The 19,719-nt window shown below is 43.4% G+C and overlaps 1 protein-coding gene across 15 annotated transcripts in view; it reads right to left on the minus strand.

Annotated features, from left to right (window-relative positions):
• The window catches only part of DYNC1I1 (dynein cytoplasmic 1 intermediate chain 1), a 506,528-nt gene that overhangs the window by 317,340 nt on the left and 169,469 nt on the right, over window positions 1-19,719 (minus strand). The gene's annotated exons all lie outside the window — the stretch shown is intronic.

The following is a 19,719-nucleotide window of genomic DNA, read 5'->3' on the forward strand; positions in this document are numbered from 1 at the left end:
ATTATCTGAAAAAAAAAGAGTCTGTCTCAAAAAGCTTATAATATGGCAGGTTCTGAAAACACTAGCTCCACCGCAAGGGAGAATGGACCAAGTACAGGATAAAGGTTTAAAGCACAATGGACAGCTCGCAGGAACCAAAGCACACAGTGGGCTTCAAGAAGGAGGGGCCACGAGAGCTGGATATGGAAATGTGGGTCAGATGGGAACTGGGAAAGCATTTCCTGTGGAAGGAGAGTGAGCATGAATGAAATGACAGGGGCAAGAAGCAGCAGCCGTGTTTGGGGAATGGCAAACAGTTCAAATGGACTGTGGTGTATGGTCAAATGGGCCCAAGGCAGCAGGGGTGCTACGGGAAACAAGCTGGAAAGATGTGTGTTTGGTGCAAAACTCGCAGGTCTTAACTGACCCAGGTCAGCCGTTTCTGCCCTTTGGTCTTTCCTCACTTTAGAAAAAAAATATTTATTTTTAAAACATGTAAGGGTCTTGAAAAAATCAAACATTTCCATGTTAAACCGAGCCAATCTATTCAAATGTGTTAAGTAATGCAAACAACGAGAATTAACACTTTCCTTGCGCATCACACCTTTGCTGTACATAATGAAAAAGTGAGAAATTAAGCGCTCAAAATAGGTACCTTAGCATTTGTAATACATCCTTTGCATAAGATAAGCGTTCGGGGTGGAAACTATTCCCCAAGTAAACGCGTAGTTTTCTGTTCTTCACACTCCAAAAGGAATATGGTAGTTGGGGATTCTGGCAAATGCCTTTGAATGGACATATTTATCTAGGCTCTGCTGGCAGGATGGCTCAGACTTGGAACATCATCAGGGTACATTAAGAGATTACTGAAAGAACAAATAAATGAACAAATGAAAAACTGAGCCCTCACATGCATGATGATGTGGCCAACTTGTGCGAGCATTTTCTGTTTGTTTGTTTGTTTGTCTTTAATGGTTGTCACAAGCTGTTAAATTTTCTTCAACCTGGCCTCACACTGCTACGGCATTCCCAATGTCTGGCAGGAGTTTAAGGAATATCTGTTAAATGAAGGAATGAATGAACGAATGTTACAAGTGGAACAGTTATGTGGGAAAGGAAGTAGACAGAGACTGTCATATTTATTTTTCCAGTCTGGCACCTGCCGTCTTATTTATGCAGGCCCCAAGGGAATGGCAGAACCTGGCCAGAGATGAGAGTGATGCAAGGCTCTATCTAGTATACAAAATCAGAGCTGCTTAAATTTGGAGAAAAAATAATGTAGAGCTTACCAGAGGAATCTCTGGTCTGACCTCTCATTGGTGCAATAATCCCGTCACAGAAAATCTGCACTGGAGGTGGCACGTTTGAATTCTCCTGGGCATTGGGAACTCACTACCTTATAGGCAGCCCAGTTCTTTTCTGAACAGCTTGAATCAATCAACGGTTCTCTCCATTATGCTGATATGAACTCTCCTTTGGGGCTGCAATAGATAGGTGTCCTCATACCTACTTACCAAACACAGGGTCCCCATGCCCATCCCTTCACCTGCTTACAGCCCAGAAGCTCTCAGCAGCACCACCTCAAATTCATCCACTTTGTATTCAAGGAGTAGTGGGGGAAGAGGAGAGCCAGAACAGGAGAGAGAGAGGGTGTGAACTGGCCAAAATGAGCCGCACAGTCTCCCGCCCACCACACCCAGCCTCTAGCTCATCAAGCTTTTACCTGTGGTGCTGGCCCCAAGCACATGGACCTTCTAACTTTCTGGACTCAAACAAGCAGAAGGCCTCCAGGATTTAGCCCCAGTGGATCTGTATCACATTCGCATTTAATGTAACATGACTTTGGAGTGGTGGACGTAATCATGGGGTGGGGGGAGTTTAGAAATGTGTCCTCGGCAGACCTGAATTCCAAGATCAGAATAGAGGTCAACTTCTCTCAAGCTGCTTCCAGTGGGTAGAATAGGAGAGCATCTTTCCTTCGTGAATATATGTCATCTGGTGAGGAGAAATGGGTGTGTTTCTTGTACTTGAATAAGACCTGTTGTCTTTGTTGGTGAACTCATAGGTGCAGGAGTCACGTCTCTGTTTATGAGGCAACAACCACTCTCTGCTCTGCAATTCAGAGCAAACACTGTCATAACCCATGTGCAAGTAGGTGCTCGACAGCAGCTCTTAGAGAAGAGGCTGAGTTAGAGGACCTCAGGGCTGAAAGGACCGTCAAGGTCAGCTGGTACCTCTTCCTCTCTCATCATGCTGTGACCCATGGAGGGTGACTTTCATTAAAGTTCATTTGAATAGAGAATTAAAGTAGGCACGTGAGAGTAATTAATTAAAAACTCACATGAACATAGTAGCCCCAAACAGAAAACAAGGCAAATATCCATCAATAGGAGAATGGATAAACAAAATGTGGTATGGTCGTACTTGGAATACTATCCAGAAATAAAAAGAACAAATTACTGATTAAAAAAAAAAAAAAGAATAGAGGCCAACTTGATACTCTACAGGTCTCTGGACTAAGGTTGCCTCACAGGCCAGGAAAATGCTAACTGACCATCTGGCCCTTACAACGTACTCACCCTGATCTATCGAGCACGGAAAGAAATGCTCAACGTGATCCGGACTCAGGAAGGTAAGACTTCCAGAGTCCTAGGAATTATCAAGCACACATTCATTCTGGGCCCAGACACTCAACAAGTGACACATTTCAGGAAGTCAGTGTTTGTACTAAATACACCAAAATGATCCAGGGGGAAATATTTAAACCCTATAAGAAATGTAAAATTAAGTAGGATTTATTCTTTCCAATCTCACCACAACACTAGGAAGTAGGCACTGTTATTATCAGTCCTGCTGCACAAATGAAGAAAATGAGGAACAGGGAGGCAAAGTAACTTGTCAAGGTCACGCAGCTAGTAAGCAGTGACACCGGGATTTGAACCTTGGCCCCAGAGGTCACGCTCTCGTACTAGCTCTTAATCACTGTTACAATTAGTTTGGGATCAAACCAGGCCCAAGAACAAAAGAGGAAGAATGAAGATAACACATTAATACTAATGGTTTTGCCTGGTTAACACTGATGTCTGGTCAGCCTACACATTCAAAGAAGTGATTATTCACTTATTATTAACAACTTCCCTTGTTTGAACCTCCATTACACTGTTATCCTTCTATTAGGTATTTATCACATTTTACCTTATACAATAACCATGTGATATATGTGATAACATAAAACCCTAGGTTACGGATATTAAACTTTCCTATTTTTCTCTGATTAGACATCAGCCCCTTAGGTCTATACCTTGCTCATCTTCATGTGCCTACGAAGCACCAGGTCTGGCTCATGGTTGCCACTCCCTAAGTACTAAAGAATGTTCCGGACTAGAATTGAAAAACTACTGAAGGAAGATACATTTCACCCCTACACATATTTATTTTATTCGTTATCATAAAATCTAGACTTCTAAGCCCACTGATTCCAGGACCCTGTTATCACTCATGATGCTGAACCCGTTCAAATGCACTTTATATTCTAAATGGGCATTCTTTCAGGTGCTACTAAAGTTGGGTGTTGAAACCACTACACATGTGATTGTATCTCAGTGAGCTGCCTAGGGATGTGGTCAGCAGCACGAGTAGGCAGAACTCAGGCAAGCCCCTCCCTTCCAGTCATTTGGATTAATTACAAACATTCCTATTCCCCTCCTCCAGGACCAGGCTTAACAACCCCTGTGCAGTCAAGGACAGCCATCTGATCTGCTCTGGCTAATGAAACGTGAGGGACCAGGGCACACTTACCAAGATGAAACCTCTCTCAGCATAAGTCTCTGAGTGAACGTGGTCACCAGGGCCCCTTACTGACCCACACTAGACATGTAACACGAGTGAGAAAAATCTTTCCTCGTGCTCCTCCGCTCAGGTTTGGGAGTTGTTTTTTATTGAATCATGACGCAGCCTAACCCTATCAGTGCACTCCCATGGCCCCAACACACTCCAATGATCCAGCCTTCTGGTTACTGTTCACCTTCCTTGATTTGGTGTTGACAGCTTCCAGTACCCTCCTTTACCACCCCCCACCCAAGCCTGCTGGGGACTGCCCTCTGAAAAGGGTGTCACAAAGACTAGACTCTGTCCTTGACCAAACCCTAGACAGGTTCCTCCGAGTGGTTTTCAACTAGGCCCAGTCTGTGGGCATGTTCTCAAGAGCCCAATTTTAGCAAGAGTCCTGAGAAGAAGTCAGTTTAGCCAGAATCCCTCACCCGCGATATCTGAACACCAGCACCTGACTGATATCTGATGGGATTCCTCACACCCCACCACCTCCCAAGTGATAGCTGATCACCTTGGCCTGCCTTTATCAAGAATCCTATTAGGTTCGTTTAGCCCGAATCCCTGCCCTTATCCCTGATGTTTCCTCTTAATAATTTTCCATCCACTGATTCCCACCCGGCTACTTGGCTATAAATTCCCAACTGTCCTTGTATTCAGAGTTGAGCACAATCTTTCTCCCCGTTGCAAAACCCCATTGCAGTGGTCCTAATATCTATCACGACACATAGTTCCCCTGAATAAAGCCTGCCTTACCATTTCTTTAACAAGTATTATGAATAAATTTTTCTTTAACAGGTGTAAAGACTAAGAAAGCACTGTCATAATTAAACATATGGTTGTCAGAACACGTGTCCTGGTTAAAGTAACTTTCATTCTGAATTTTCCCCAAAGAGTTTACAAAATATTCTTTTCCACTTGCTGCCCAGATCTACCTTCCCAGTGTTTAGGAAGGCAGTGGTGGGGTTGACATTGTCAAGGGGTGTTAAAAAAAAAAAGAGACAACAAGCCCAAAATTGAGTCACCTGTGCTAAGTCTATGTCACCAAACCAAAACTTGATACCTAACTTAATTAAAGTTTCAATCCCTCCCAGGAGCAGAATCTTAAACTAGTCAATCTGGAATTACCTGATCGGCACTAGTGAGGTAAACGGGATGCAGCCTGATGCATGAATTGTTGAATAAAGCCAATAAGATCTTTAAAATTTACTCAGTTGAATTTTGTTTTTTAACAGACTTGGTGGCGGCAGTGGGATTCAAAAGAAACTTTTCACAGCTTCAGGGATGATGAGAAACACAGGCATGGTACCCACAAATCCTCTGAATTCTCTTGTTTCTCATCATCTCTGAGGGCTGTAAGTTCCTCTCAGTTCTCAGCTCTGCTGTCTTTGTGCAGAGGTCCCAATCTAACTGACTTTCCAGTCCAGGGCTTAGCCGGTCATCTTCAGCTGGCAGACAGTTCCATCTGGAACCCAAGTCCCTACCCTTGCTTCAATCCACATTTCCCTATTTGACTAAAATCCCTAGTTCCATGTTGGGAACTGCTGGTGATTCAGTCTGCAATTCCTCATTTACTTGGAATCCTAGTCCGCAGTCACTATCTGTTGGGGTCTGCTGAGTCAGTCCTTTCCCCAGTCTCCAGTATCACACTGAGAATTGCTGGTGGTACACACAAGGCCAGTCCACAGGAACATGGCTTTGGTGCTGCTGGTGTGCTAATGCGCACATGTTTGTTTATCTCGTTTATACAGATAGAGGCTATTGCTAATGGAATCTCAGAAGCCAAAAGGTGCAAAACTGGTGGGCCTGGATTGAGAACTTAAAAGCTGTTAGAGTGCTCCCTTACTCTAAGACTCCTGTGCTAGATAAGTTGGTCACAGAATGGCTAGACTGACACTAGGTCACCCGCTAAACCCAAGAAAATTTTCATCCAACAAGGTACACTGTAAAACACCACACAATCCCCGGTCTACCAGCACATCCCTCTTAGGTATTAATTTGGCTCAGAGAGACCCAAGACCTACCTAGCTTAAAAAAAAGGGTGGGGGGGGATCTTTAAGTGCCAGAGTTGAGCATGCCACCTTCTGGCACACCTGCTCACTTTCTCTAAGAACTATAGTCCTGGAAACTGTATATATCTACAAAAATTGCAAAATCTTACTAAAAACAACCTAGAATTACAATGGCCATGATAGGAAATGTTCCAATTAGATTGACTGTTCATTTAAGAAGTACATTTGAAAGCAAGAGTTCCCAAATCAACAAACAGAATGGGATACCTATTTCAATTGGTATGCAGAAGCTTCCAAAAAGCTTCAAGATTCCAAAACAGCATCATTAAAAAATTCATTGCAAAAGGCTAATTAAAAATTTAGAAAGATGCAAGAGGTACCTAAAAGACAGTAAGACACGCTCCCCTCTATCCACCTTTACCTGAGCGCTCATGCTCTCTAATTCTCTATCTAAACTGCCTTTCCACCCTGGACAGTCACCTTTTAAAATAAACCACCCATCCAAGGCTGCAGGAGATCCTCCCCAGGTATCTTTCACTCCTCGGACAAAGACCAAGCTAAGGACCATAATTAAAGAATTTCCTAAACTCACGGAGGATCCCCAAAAGTTTTCTGAAGTATTTAGAGTCCTCATTAGAGCCTATGATCTGGGGCTGCCAGATCTTTATCAGCTCGTGCACATGCTGGTAGGACCTGGTGAAGCCCAAAATTGTATGCGAGAAGCAGGATGGCGTAACCCTACTGATGATATTTGAGATCCTCGATCTTCATCACGGTCCCCTTACGGAGCAGAAAAAGCTTGCAAAATGCAGCTGATCTTCTAATAGCCATTCCTAGAGTCTTCCTTGCCCGCGATGATTGGTCTGTTATTCAAACATGCAAACAAAAAATGAATCTGTGGCCGACTTCAAAACTCAACTGGAAGCTCTCTTCCTAAGGCATCCTGGGTTCCATACAATATATGATGTCACCCAACCTGCTCTAGTTGCCCAACTTGTAAATGGATTATCTCCTGAGATTAGCAGATTGATAAAAAGGCAGAAAATAGGATAGCAGGCCACTGGTTTGACTGAACTCATGACCACTGCTGAGCACTTTGAAAGGACTTTGGAATAAGACCGTAAACAAAAGTCTGCCAAACTATTAGCCTTTACAACTACAATAGTTCCAAGGCCAGAGACCTAAAATAATACCTGGGCCTCCCACACTGCACCCTCCAAGAGGGTCCATCATCAAAACATTGGCCTAGGGATCCATGTCTCAATTGTAATCAACTGGGGTACCGGAAAAAAGATTGCTCTCATTGATCCTGTAAAAATTCTTCAACATCAACTTAAATTCTCTCATATCTTCCCCCAAAGCAGGGCCCTCATATGGGCCCCTCCAAGAGTTGACAGGCCTCCGACAGATTCTCTGGTAAACTGCCACCAGTAATTCCTTTACATAGCCAAGGGGAAATTAAAATTTAATTGGAAACCTTGCCAAGTTGTGATAGATACCAGAGCTATACTCTCTACTTTAAACCCCAGAGGACAACAAATGTTTTGGAGTGAAAAAGAAGTTTCCACAGTGGGTATCTAATAAAATTCTATCTCAATCAGTACAAATGACTCTGGGACCTTTCACTGAAAAACATTCCTTTTTGCTATGTGATACAGTTGTAGTCAATCTATTAGGTAGCAATCTCCTTTCTAAATTAAAAGGGCTAATAAATTTTGCTTCTCATAGAGACCTCATCTTAGAATGTCCGGACCAACCGGAACCTGATCTTTTATGTTCTTTACAATCTGTCCTTGATACAGAAGAGGAATAATTCCAGCAAAAGACCTCTAACTTAATCGAGGTGCCTGAAAATCTGTGGGCTACCTCTAACACTGACACTGGGAGAATAAGAAGTGCAGAGCCTATAAAAATTCGGAGAAACATAACTAAACCTCTTCCTAAACTGCCTCAATATCCATTAAAACCTAAGACCACACAAGGCTTCGTACCAATAACAGAAGACCAATTCACACAGGGGCTAACCATTCCCTGTACCAGCCCCTGTAACACCTGGTCTTATCAGTCCCAAAACCTAATGGGTGGGGATGGCGATCTGTCCAGGACTCGAAGGCTATTAACGAGATTCCCCATTTTCCAGCTGTTCCATTCCCCAAAATCCTTTGTCACAAGTTCCGTCAGACTCAAGATGGTTCACTGTTGTGGAGCTTTGTCTTCTTCAGCATCCCTGGGGACCCCAACAGCCACTATCTATGCATCTTTACTTGGAACAGTCAACAGTATACCTGGACAGGCATGCCTCAAGGGTTCACTGAGGCCCCTTCTGATGTTTCCCAAGTGCTCCACCAAAATTTATGTACCCTCCAGGTTCCTAGGAAATCGACCCTTCTACAGTAAAAATATAGATGACCTTTTGCTATATTCAGCTACCAAAGAGGCATCCATAAAGAATTCCACTTACTTGCTACAACAGTTAGCTAAAAAAGGACATAAAGTCTCCAAGGAAAAATTACAATTATCTCTAGACACTACTCATTACCTAGGTCATGATCTAAGCGCTGAAGGAATCCAGCTGTCTCCAAAAAGAATTAAGCTAATCCAAGAATTCCCTAGGCCAACACCTAAGTGACAACTTTGTGGATTCCTAGGCCTGGTTGGTTATTGCAGACTATGGGTTCCTAATTTTTCTCTCGTGGCTTTCCTGCTCTAGGAACTCACTAAAAACTCAGTCCCTGAACCATTTCCTGGGGAAGATAAACGTGAGCAGGCCTTTATCAAACTAAAACAAGTGCTGCAAGAACCGCCTGCCCCAGGGCCACCCAACTTCAAAACCTTTCCCCTTATTTGTACATGAGAGAGAGAACCAACCCCTGGAGAATGCTCACACAAGAACACGGTAAGCACGGGCCTAGTGTTTATCACAGCACACAATCTGATGCAGTTGCTCGAACCTATCCCAACTTCCTAAGGCTGTAGCTGCAAAGTTAGCAGAAGCCTCAGCAGATTTAACCCTAGGAAATGACATGTATTTACAAACTCCACATACTGTCCAAGGTCTTCTTAATTCTGAATTGACTCAACATTTCTCTGCAAAGAGACTAACCTCCTATGAGATCCTTCTGCTTTCACCACCTAAATTGCATCTAAACATTATAAGGTCCTTAATCCCGCTACGTTACTACCCCCACCTGAAGAAGGTGAGCCCCAAGACCTCGAGGTAATAACATCCCATTTCGTGACACCACGTCCTGTCAACGAGACGCCATCACAATGAGAAGCCCGCACGCCGCAACAAAGAGTAGCCCCAGTTCACCACAACTAGAGAAAGCCTGCGCACAGCAACGAAGACGCAACGCAGCCAAAATAAATAGATAAATTAAAAAAAAAAAAAGAGCCCTTGTTCCAGACTTTTGCCACCCCGATATCCTTGCAACAGGCAACAGCCTGCTTCTGAGTCAGAGAAATCACGGTTTTTTTCGGTTTTTGCATTCCTTCACCCACCATGGTGCAAGTAAGATGACTGAAATCAGGAATAAACACTGGTGGAGGGCCTTCTATAAAATTATGAAAACAGTTTACCACCAGTGTCTGACCTGTCAGGTCCATAATCCTGAAAAAACTATGTCTGTTCCCAGAGGCCACAAACCTCCTCCCTCTGGACCCTCTGAACACCTGCAGCTGGACTTCATTCAACTGCCACCTAGCATGAGTTATCAATATGTTCTTCTTACCGTGTGTGTGTTTTCTGGATGGACTGAAGCCTTCCCCTGCTGCAAAGCCGATGCCTTCACAGTGGCAAAGAAACTGTTAGAAACCGTGTTTCCCACGTGAGGTGTACCTTCCACAATCTTCAGCAACTGGGGTAACCACTTCACTGGGCAAATCATATAAGCTTTAACAAAACCTTGTAAACTTCTTGAAATCGTCACTGTCCCTATAACGCTGAATCATCAGGCAAGGATGAGAGAAGTAATGGATCCTCAAATTCAAAACCTCCAAACTTGCTCAAATTGTTAGAGTCCCTTGGCCTCAGGTATTGACTCTGGTTTTGCTGACTATTCACAGTACCCCTTTTGGGAAACATAAACTTACTGCGCGTGACATAGTCACCAGCAGGCCAGTGTCTACTGTGTACAAATTTTCTGTTGATTCCTTGTTATTTCACATTAACATGACCTGTAATTGTAAGTCTTTAATGTCTTCTGCTGAACCTCACTTATCACCAACAGATGGAAAAAAGCTCTCCCAGATCCCAATTCAAAGGATCCTGTTGGCCACAGTATGGAGCCTGGTGACTGGGTATTCTGGAAACATCGTCAGAGGAAGACAGCTCTTGAACTCAGCTGGAAGGGATCTTACCAAGTGCTCCTGACTGCTGACACCACTGCAAAACTAAAAGGCACTGATCCCTGGGTACAGATCTCAAAGCTTAAGAAGGCTCCACCTGATATCTGGTCCTGTACAAACACTGGAGACCTGCAAAACAAACTGACTAGGAAGAGAAGTAGCCAACATCAAGACAGACTGCTTCTACCAAACACCAGATCAAGCCTTCATACCCCTTTCTTCTTCCCTGTCTTTCTTTCACTCTGGCATTGGCCTGGAAAGATAACGCCACCATCTGTTATCTTCCGGGCCATTGTGAAGGGGGATAATCTTTCAGACCGTTGCATTTGTCATCAAAATCTCTGATCTGTCCATGATGCTAGAGACCCCCTAGTCCTCCCTGTGACCAATTATTCTTCTATTCCCAACGTCACCACAAACTATAATTGACTCCCCTTAGAAGGCACTTACAGAATCCAACTTTTATAGCCAGTGCTTGTTTTAACTTTCTTCACTGATAACTCTACTTGACCAATTAGACATAAACACCTACACAAAGTGTGTAGTACATCTGCACACTCACATTCTTATGATGATCTAAATCAGATCTTCCCCCAATGATGAAAAGATCTCACCAGCAGCACCCATTTTTGCAAGGAATTTAGAGCAACTTTTTATTTCAGGTTAGGAGATTTACCTCCCAAATGCACTGGGAACCTAACTGACCCTTGTCTTGAACGGGTAAATGCGACAATCCCTTCGAATGAATTCATCGACGGTGCCACGTTAGCGGGAGTGCTTTGTGTCCCCTCAGGATTTACCTTTGTCTGTAGTGGTTATTATTCTCCTTGGGCCTACGAGTGTCTGGATGGCTGGCATATAACTGGGCAATACCTCTTAGGTAACCTAACTGTGCCCCTAACTGTTCACAGACTGACACAGCTCATTGGTCACCTCTCCTGAATTTACATCATTGAGTTAGAAAAGACCTACCAGAAGGTGCTCATGATTCTGGATTTGCTTCTGTTGGCAGGTCCCTACTTCCCTGGTTCAGAGTGAGTACAAATGAAGCTATGATTAAGAATCTCTCCTTAACTCCTGAAAACATTGCAGAATCCACTTCTAAAGCAAGAGCTGCCCAAGAAAAATCCTTAGACTCTCTGGCCAAGGTTGGTCCTGATAACAGGATAGCCCTTGATTGTCTTTTAGCTGAACTAGGTGTCTGTGCTATGGTCACCACCACCTGTTGTACCCGTATTCACACTTCTGGGGAAGTTGAAACTCAGCTATACAAGATCACTGAGCAAGTCAGTGGGCTTAAGAAAGTGACTACTTCAATGGGGTCTTTCTTTGACTTAACAGATTTTGATCAGTTGGGTCTTGAGGACCGTGGCTCCAAAGTGCACTCCAGACATTGGGAATCGTCCTGTGTATAACAATCATAGTAATCTCCCTGGCACGATGCATTCTCACAAAAGCTTTAAATGCATGTTCGCAGCAGCCAACCACCAAGCAAATGATTTCTCTAAGACTGGAATTTCAGAAAAGAAGCAAAGAAAATGACCGATGTAAAAAATGTGAACTTGAACTTGTGACCTGTGAATACCACAGAGAGGATGAGTAAAAAAAAAACATGAGAACTTCAGAGCGGTAGCTGGGAGTGGTGCTAATGCCTTAAATTTTGATCACATCTCTCAGTAAAGCTAAGAGTCTGATCAAAAGGCAGGAATTGTTATTAAAAAAAAGAGAGAGAGAGAGAGAGAGAGAGAGACAACAGGCCCCAAACAGAGTCACTTGTGATAACCCACATCACCACACGGAGTCTTAATACCTAACTTAATTACAGTTTCAACCTCTCCTGGGTGTAGAGACTTAAACTGGTGTATCCGGAATTACTGATCAGCACTAAGCAGGTAACCTGCCTCACAGACCCTACCATCCCCTAAAGGAACGTGACCTTGCCACAAACAATCCACTCTTTCCCTAGTAACTTCCTTGTCTTGCTCCCTTCTGCCTACAGCGGTCTTTTCATTTTGTAAAGCTCTTCAGAGCTCCTTTCTATCTGCTAGATGGGATGCTACCCAATTCATATTTTGCTGAAAAAAACCCAATATGATTTTTTTTTTTTTTTTTTTTGCGGTTCGCGGGTCTCTCACTGTTGTGGCCTCTGCCGTTGCGGAGCACAGGCTCCGGACACGCAGGCTCAGCGGCCATGGCTCACGGGACCAGCCACTCTGCGGCATGTGGGATCCTCCCAGACGGGGGCACGAACCCGCGTCCCCTGCATCGGCAGGCGGACTCTCAACCACTGTGCCACTAGGGAAGCCCCCAATAAGATTTTTAAAATTTACTCAGTTGAATTTTGTTTTCTAACTGAGGTGATGTTTCCAATACCCTCGCCCATCCCCCAAAGCAAAGTTCTACCCAGTTTACTGAGGTAAATGGCTCTGTCTAGGCACAATGTACTTGGGAAAGGGAACATTTGAAGAGAGTATCCTTCTCCTCTCCTATAACTGTTTTGTAACCCAACTTTTCTATCTACTTTAAACTGAAATCTACAACTTGGCCTTCAAATTTTAGTAATTCATATTTCTTTATTTTGAAAAACAAAGGGCTCTCAAAGGAAATGAGTACAATTCCCCCCTTTAAAGTTCATGGCAAAAGATATGAGATTTCATCCTTGCTTGATATGCCAATTACTTTTCAGCAGCATTCGAAAAATATTAAAAAGCTTAAAAGAGGAAGCAGGAAAATCTGTATTCAAAACCCCAAACCTGGCCTTTACAAAGTCCCTGGGTGGTCCATATTTGCATTGGGAGATTTAGTTTGGCATTTTAACTTAGGTAAATAGACTCTCACTTTCCTCTGAGCCTGAAAACATTCAAAGAGAGAGGATCCTCTTTCGGAGCCAGTGGTAACCTATACCTTCTGAAAGTGAACAAAGTCACACTTTTCAAGAAAGCAAGCAGAGAAGTTTTCTGTTATTCTTTCTCCCACAAAATACACACCAATTCCCACAACCCCTTGCTATTTTGATACTAATGGAGGGGATGGTGAAACAGGAGACACGCTTCATTTTAAAAGGGGACACTGTCAAAACACACATTCCCCACAGGGCCTTCTACCCTTTCAGCCACCCAAACCCAGCAACGACTAAAATCCCACAAGCTGATTCTGAGACAGAATCCCATGATCATCCTCTCCACATGGGCCCACTATAACATTCAACAACTCGATCAACTTTTAAAGGCTTACATATGTGCACGACAGGAACTAAACTACTTTCAAAAGGAGAGAACTTCATTCCATTTCAATTACTAAAACCTCCAGCTTGTCAAACAAAGAAATGGGTACTATTTCAAGTTAGAGCGGTAAAATCGTACCCTACAAGGGAAACCATAGGCAAAGGATATAAAATATTGTCATCATTTATTCATTAGAGCTATTTAAAATACATGTGTTACTCTTGGTTTCACTCTAGATATTAGCATAAAATAGAAATCTGACAAATGAATCAAAATTTCCCCTCCCCCTCCCAGAAAGGAACCCAAGTACTGCCCTGCTCAGAGAGTGTCAGATCAAAGCCAGATCAAAAGAATTAGACCAAGGGACTCCTAAAGGAAAACACAAGACTCAAACCATCCTACACGTCACTTCTAGAATGAAAGATTATTTTCCTCAAGACTGCCCTTCCCCCAGCAGAAATGTTCAATGTGATCCTGATTCAGGAAGGCAAGGCTTCCAGAAGTCTAGGCATTACCAAGCCCACGTCCATATTGGGCCCAGACGTGCAATTGCGGCTACATTTAAGGAAGTGAATGTTTTACTGAACACGTTAAAATGATCCACGGGGGAAAGAATTAAATCTTATAATAAAAGGAAAATTAAGTGGGATTTATTCTGGCTAATATTTCAGGTCAACAAAGCTCGTTGAGATCTACCACGTGTAAGACCCTCTGCTGAAAGACACAAAGGATGCCTCAGGGAGCCTAGTGTCTTGAAGTGGAAGGAGGCAGGTACATAGCATAATTCACTTGTTAAAAGCATACCTTTGGTTCAAAGCAGGGCAAGATCACACAAGTCCCTGAGAAGAGAAGGCTAGAGAGTGAGATCATGGCTGTTGAATAATAAAAAGTATCTTCCACGCATTGAGCATGTACCACATATTGGACCCAGTACTCTCATTATCTGCAATCCTTACAATAATTTTGCAAGCCAAGTATTGTTATCCCCATTTCACAGATGAAGAAACTGAGGCTCACACAGGCAGTCAGTGGAATAGCAGGCTTTTTCTTTCCTTTCCCTTATGCTTCCTTTTAAATGTTATGCTCTTCTTATCTTGTAGAAGACCAAAGAAATGGACTTAAATTACAGCAGGGAAGACTTCAATAGAAAACCAGAACATCTAAAGCAGGGCTTCTTAACCTTGGCTGTTCTGTGCATTGTAAGCTGTCCAGCGGCACCCTGATCCTTCCCACTACAGATGCCTACAGCCACCCTCTCTCCCCAAATGTGATAACCAAAAATGTCTCCAGACATTGCCAAATGTCCCCTGGGAAGGACAATCACTCCTGGCTGAGAACCAGTAATCTAAAAACACTGGAATGGACAGATCTCTTCCTGTAAATCCCTAAACAGAAGAAAGACAACTATCCAAACAGTCACCTGCCTGAGGGCAAGAGATGGGACCAGTGGCTCTGCTGTTCTTTCTGGCCCTGCCACCTTGAGTTTGAGCCACACGGACGAAGGCCATGGACCCGACTCCCGGCACTGGCCCCGCAGTGACCTGTAACACACAGCACCTGTGCTAGATAAATATGTGCTCTTCAAACTGGCATTGTGTGCCGCTGGCATCCATGAGGCTTTCTAAAGAGCACGCAGGAATGTTGTTATGAGCTAATAACATCGTAATTTCGAGATCCAGAACTTCTGTCTGTAGGCTTTCCAAAAACTGACCAACCAGAGAACACACCTGTGGTTGTACAATCATTCAGGGCCTCCTTTCCCACCTCCATTACCAGGGGAAAAAAAAGGAAACCCAAATCTTACTGTGATGCTTGACCACAGGGTATAAAAATATCCTTTTGTTGAAGAGCTTCTTCAGGTACTTTTTAAACAGAGGTTGGTATAGCACTTAGATTTTAATTTGGATTCAAAGAATGATGTCATCGTTTTATTTTTAAATGTCAAAGTTTACAATATTATGGAAATTACACTCATTGTGATTCTTTAAACTAACAATAAAAATGTTAGACACCAACCTAAAATGTGTGGGGGTGAGGGAGCAGTAAACTTTTTAAAAACTTTCAGAGGCTACAGGAGAGAAAAAAGCTTGAAGCATAATGAAGCACCCTGGTGTCTGTTCCCAGGCCAATCTGCTGATCAAAGGCAGCCATCCTCTACAGTGCCTGGGACTCATTTTTATTATAAAGAATGCTCTTGACTCTAACATCAATTTCTGCTTTATGTGTTTGCCACACTGATGGCATTAGCTGGTCTGTACCCAAAAATGGATCGCCGGATTGACACGAACCGAAAACTAAAGGGCATGTAAGTCATCTGGTAAACAGAGGTCCCCCCAGGACTAAGTACCAAGTTAGTGTTCCAGATCACGACGCAGCCACTATATCAAGTAAGCCCCAGAACACCGCACAGCTTACAACTCAGTTCTGAAGTAAGTTCATTTTTGCAATGAATAACGTCTTGCAGCTACCCCGGCAAAACCAACCAATCAATTCTCTGGGCTTGGGTGCAGACTGCTATGCATTTGATGCTCAGCAAGATACCTGGGCACACCTGAGAATCAAATGCGTGGGGCATGAGCACACACCTCAAGGGAAAGCAGGGCCCGCTTATCCTCTGACACGCTGAGAAATGTCTAATTTTCTTGTTCCCGTTTGATAACACATTTAGGCTTTTCCTATCAGCATGGGAGAGTGTTCTTGAGGAACTCTGTCCTGCCACAATAAAAAGCTACACTAAACAGTACTTTTTGGCGTCCCACATAGAGAAACAATGAAATATGTCAGGAAGAGAATAAACAGGCTTTGGACTCTGGCCAACCTACATTTGAAACCCAGCCCTTCTACTAACTGGCCTCATGTGGCCTTGACCGAGTGGCTTAATGTTTCCAATCATCTGATTCCTTGTTTGTCAAATGCAGATAAAAATGTCAGCCTTACAGGGATGTTGGGAAGATTCGATGAACCCTAAGTGTGAAAAGGGTAAGTGCCTAGTGAATGGCGAGCAGTGCTAGGGCTGCCTGAGGTCCTCGAGACCTCACCTGGTTGCAGCATGCATGAGTATATGTTGTACTTGGACCTGGGCACTCTAGCATGCCTCTGTAGCGAAATACCAGCAATGTCCTGATAGCCAAGAACATTTTTTCTTGGCTGGTTCTAACAGGATAGTTTGCTTTGTTTCCAATGCATTTCAGCAGAATGGCCTCTGCTCCTCCCCCTTCCTAAACAGTGCACTTGAACCAGTGGTTCTTAATCTCTTTTTAGTCACAAATACCCAGTCTTTCCCTAGAAAGCTGCATTTAGCACAAATGCATAAAATTTTGCATCAATTATATCGGGTTCAATGACCACCTGAAAACTCTCATATGCCTGCCCTCCACGGTGCCTATGACTCCTGCTTAAGAAGACTCCTCTAGGGCTTCCCTGATGGCGCAGTGGTTGGGAGTCCGCCTGCCGATGCAGGGGACGCGGGTTCGTGCCCCGGTCCAGGAGGATCCCGCATGCCGTGGAGCGGCTGGGCCCGTGAGCCATGGCCACTGGGCCTGCACGTCCGGAGCCTGTGCTCCGCCAACGGGAGAGGCCACGACAGTGAGAGGCCCACATACCGCAGAAAAAAAAGACGACTCCTCTAAACAAAGACTCAGGAGATGCTTTGCAAACATGTGGCTCCTCAGCTGGCACCTGGGTAGTGGCGTCTATGTTACAGTGTAAGCTTCACGCTGACAGTCTGGTGCCAGGCTTCCTAAAGAGAAGCAAACGAAACAAGTACTGGGTACCAACGAAGAGCTCCCAGTCAAGAGGACTCATTTTTTACACGGACCTGGGCAATGGTTTATAAATTTCAGAGTAATGAGAGTGGAGTTAACTTTAGTTAATTCTCAAAAGAAGTGAACCCTAGAAGTTCACGGTCCCAGCAAAGTCCCCAAAAGAACATACTTTCTCACATTTTCTAGGGAATGTAGAAGAAGCAACAGTTTCTAGTAAAAGGGATCCCTGATCAGTGGAACAACTATTTACATGGTATTTGAGATCCACAAAGTATTATGGGGAATTACTAGTTTCATTAAGGAGACAGAATGAAGGCAATATCTGAGTTCAAAAGAGCTATGGTCCTACGCTGGTTTTGCCATATCATCCACGCCTACCAATCAACTGGCAAAAAAGTATGGCTACACTTAAGGCTTCAAAGAAACTGCAATGGCTCACAAGGAAAATGGGCAACACACCCAAAAGAAACAGACAAGCTAAACTTTTCTGTTTCTCATAGGGAACGCTAGCTCAAATGGATGACTACTGGTTTTAGAGTCAGACCTGATTTGAATCCTACCTCTGCTATGTATTAAGTATATCACTTAACTCAGTTTTTCATCATCTGTAAAATATGGATAATAATGTCTACTTCATAAGATTAATATAGGGATTGAAATGAGATAACATAAGAGCCTGGTATTCAATATATGAAAATTAACCAATATAAACTGTCCTATAGAAGAGTACAGGCAGATTGCCCAGGTTCAAATCCTGGCTCTACAACTTATTAGCCAAGCAATTTTCAGAAAGTTGCTTGACATCCTCGTGTCTTAGTTTCCTTGCCTGTCACATAGGATTACGAATAATATCTACCTCATCAGGTTTTTGTGAGGATTAAAGAAGTTAATACATGAGAAGTAGTTTAAAGTGCAACGCCTGGTCAAGTGCTCAGTACATTTTAGTAAATGTATTGGTAATGTAATACATTCAGCAAAGGCAGTGCAATACATTTAGGAAATGTACTGAGCACTGCTAAAGTGCTCGGAATATTATTATCAACCTTTGTTTTATTTGATGGGGCAAAGTATCGGGAGAACAAGGTGATGAAAGAATATACTTAAGTTTGCAATGCATGTGTGTGACCTTTACATTTGATGCTATTAGGTGACAGAAGGAAACAAGGTGACCAGGGAGGATGAGTGGCCCACTGATGTAACTGTTGATGAAGCCTGTACACATTTGTCTGTGCTAAGAGACGTGACTGGGTTTAAAAACTTGGCATGTATTTTACAAGACTCGTCTACATGGCTGTTTTGAATATGAACAGAGCAGCACCCAGGCTTTATCTCCAAGAATTACTTGACTCAGCACTGGAGTCAAGGAAAAGGCTCATTTTTTAAATGTAGACTCTGGAAGGAATCTTTGGGGAAGTAGGAGGGGTGGGAACAAAGTTCATAGAGCCCCCTCTTAGACATGAAACATGATGAGAAATGCCTGATGACTTCTTCTTACTATCTCAGTTCATTAGAAACTAGGGGCCAGGGTCCACCACTTGTGAGAACTCTGCTCCACTTTTCTGTCGGTTGAGTTTATCTTCTCTGCCCATATCTCTAGTGGTGATTATACCTAATGATATAGACCTGTAACACCAAAAAAGCTTCAGGACTTATTTCTAGTAGGAGAGAAGGAAAGGCTGGGTGTGGGGAGGGGCTGAACCATCCCTCTCCTCCAGGGCACTGTGCAGGAGCTCAGCAACCCTGAGGTCCAAGAGAGAGGAAGCAGGTGCATCAGTGCCTGACACAGAGAAGAAAAAGAGAGATGTGGAAGATGTTATGGGCCAAAAATGGGGCCCAGAGCTGCACAGGCTGAAAAAAGCCTGCATTGGGCCCCCAACTATATTAATTAAACATACCAATGATGATGCTAGAAGATTTTTTAAAGAAATGGCTCTTGGAGCACTGGATCCTCAAACCTTAAGAAAGATTGGGAGTTGGCTCCTATGAAAAGAACATTTGATGACTTAGTGGTAGCAATGTACGATTTTATTTTACTAAGAAACATAGTCAGAAGAGCAGAGTTTGGGTCCTTTTTTTTCCATGCCGAAACTTGCACTGAGTGCAAATTTCAAATTTACTAATACTGATCAACGTGTTTCTCTATAATTTCCGCAGTGAAAATGTATACAGAGGCAGTCACCCCTATCTGTGCTAATATTACCCATATGATGTCTTCTGCAGCTACCATGCCTTACTGTTGGTTATGCTTTCTGCTAATCTGGAATATTCAGAAGCAATTTTGCACAACCCTGAACTACAATAAGTCTACAATGCTCACTTGAAAGGCATTCCAGGCAAGAAAATGGCTGGCTACTTGTTCTGCCCCTTACCTAGATGCGGGCGAGTCCAGGATAACGAATATATTCCATCTGCTGCCGTTTGCTGAGCCTCTAATTTCCTAAGTAATTTCCTGTCCTGATCCTGGGTTTCTGTTCATCCTTATTACAAGTCATGAGACTCCCGCACACTCAGTTCCCATCAGTGTCGCCAGGGTCACTGACCTTATGATGACGACGCACGGATTTA

Source organism: Leucopleurus acutus (genome assembly GCF_964270905.1).
Source record: "Leucopleurus acutus genome assembly, chromosome: 9".
Lineage (NCBI taxonomy): Eukaryota > Metazoa > Chordata > Mammalia > Artiodactyla > Delphinidae > Leucopleurus > Leucopleurus acutus.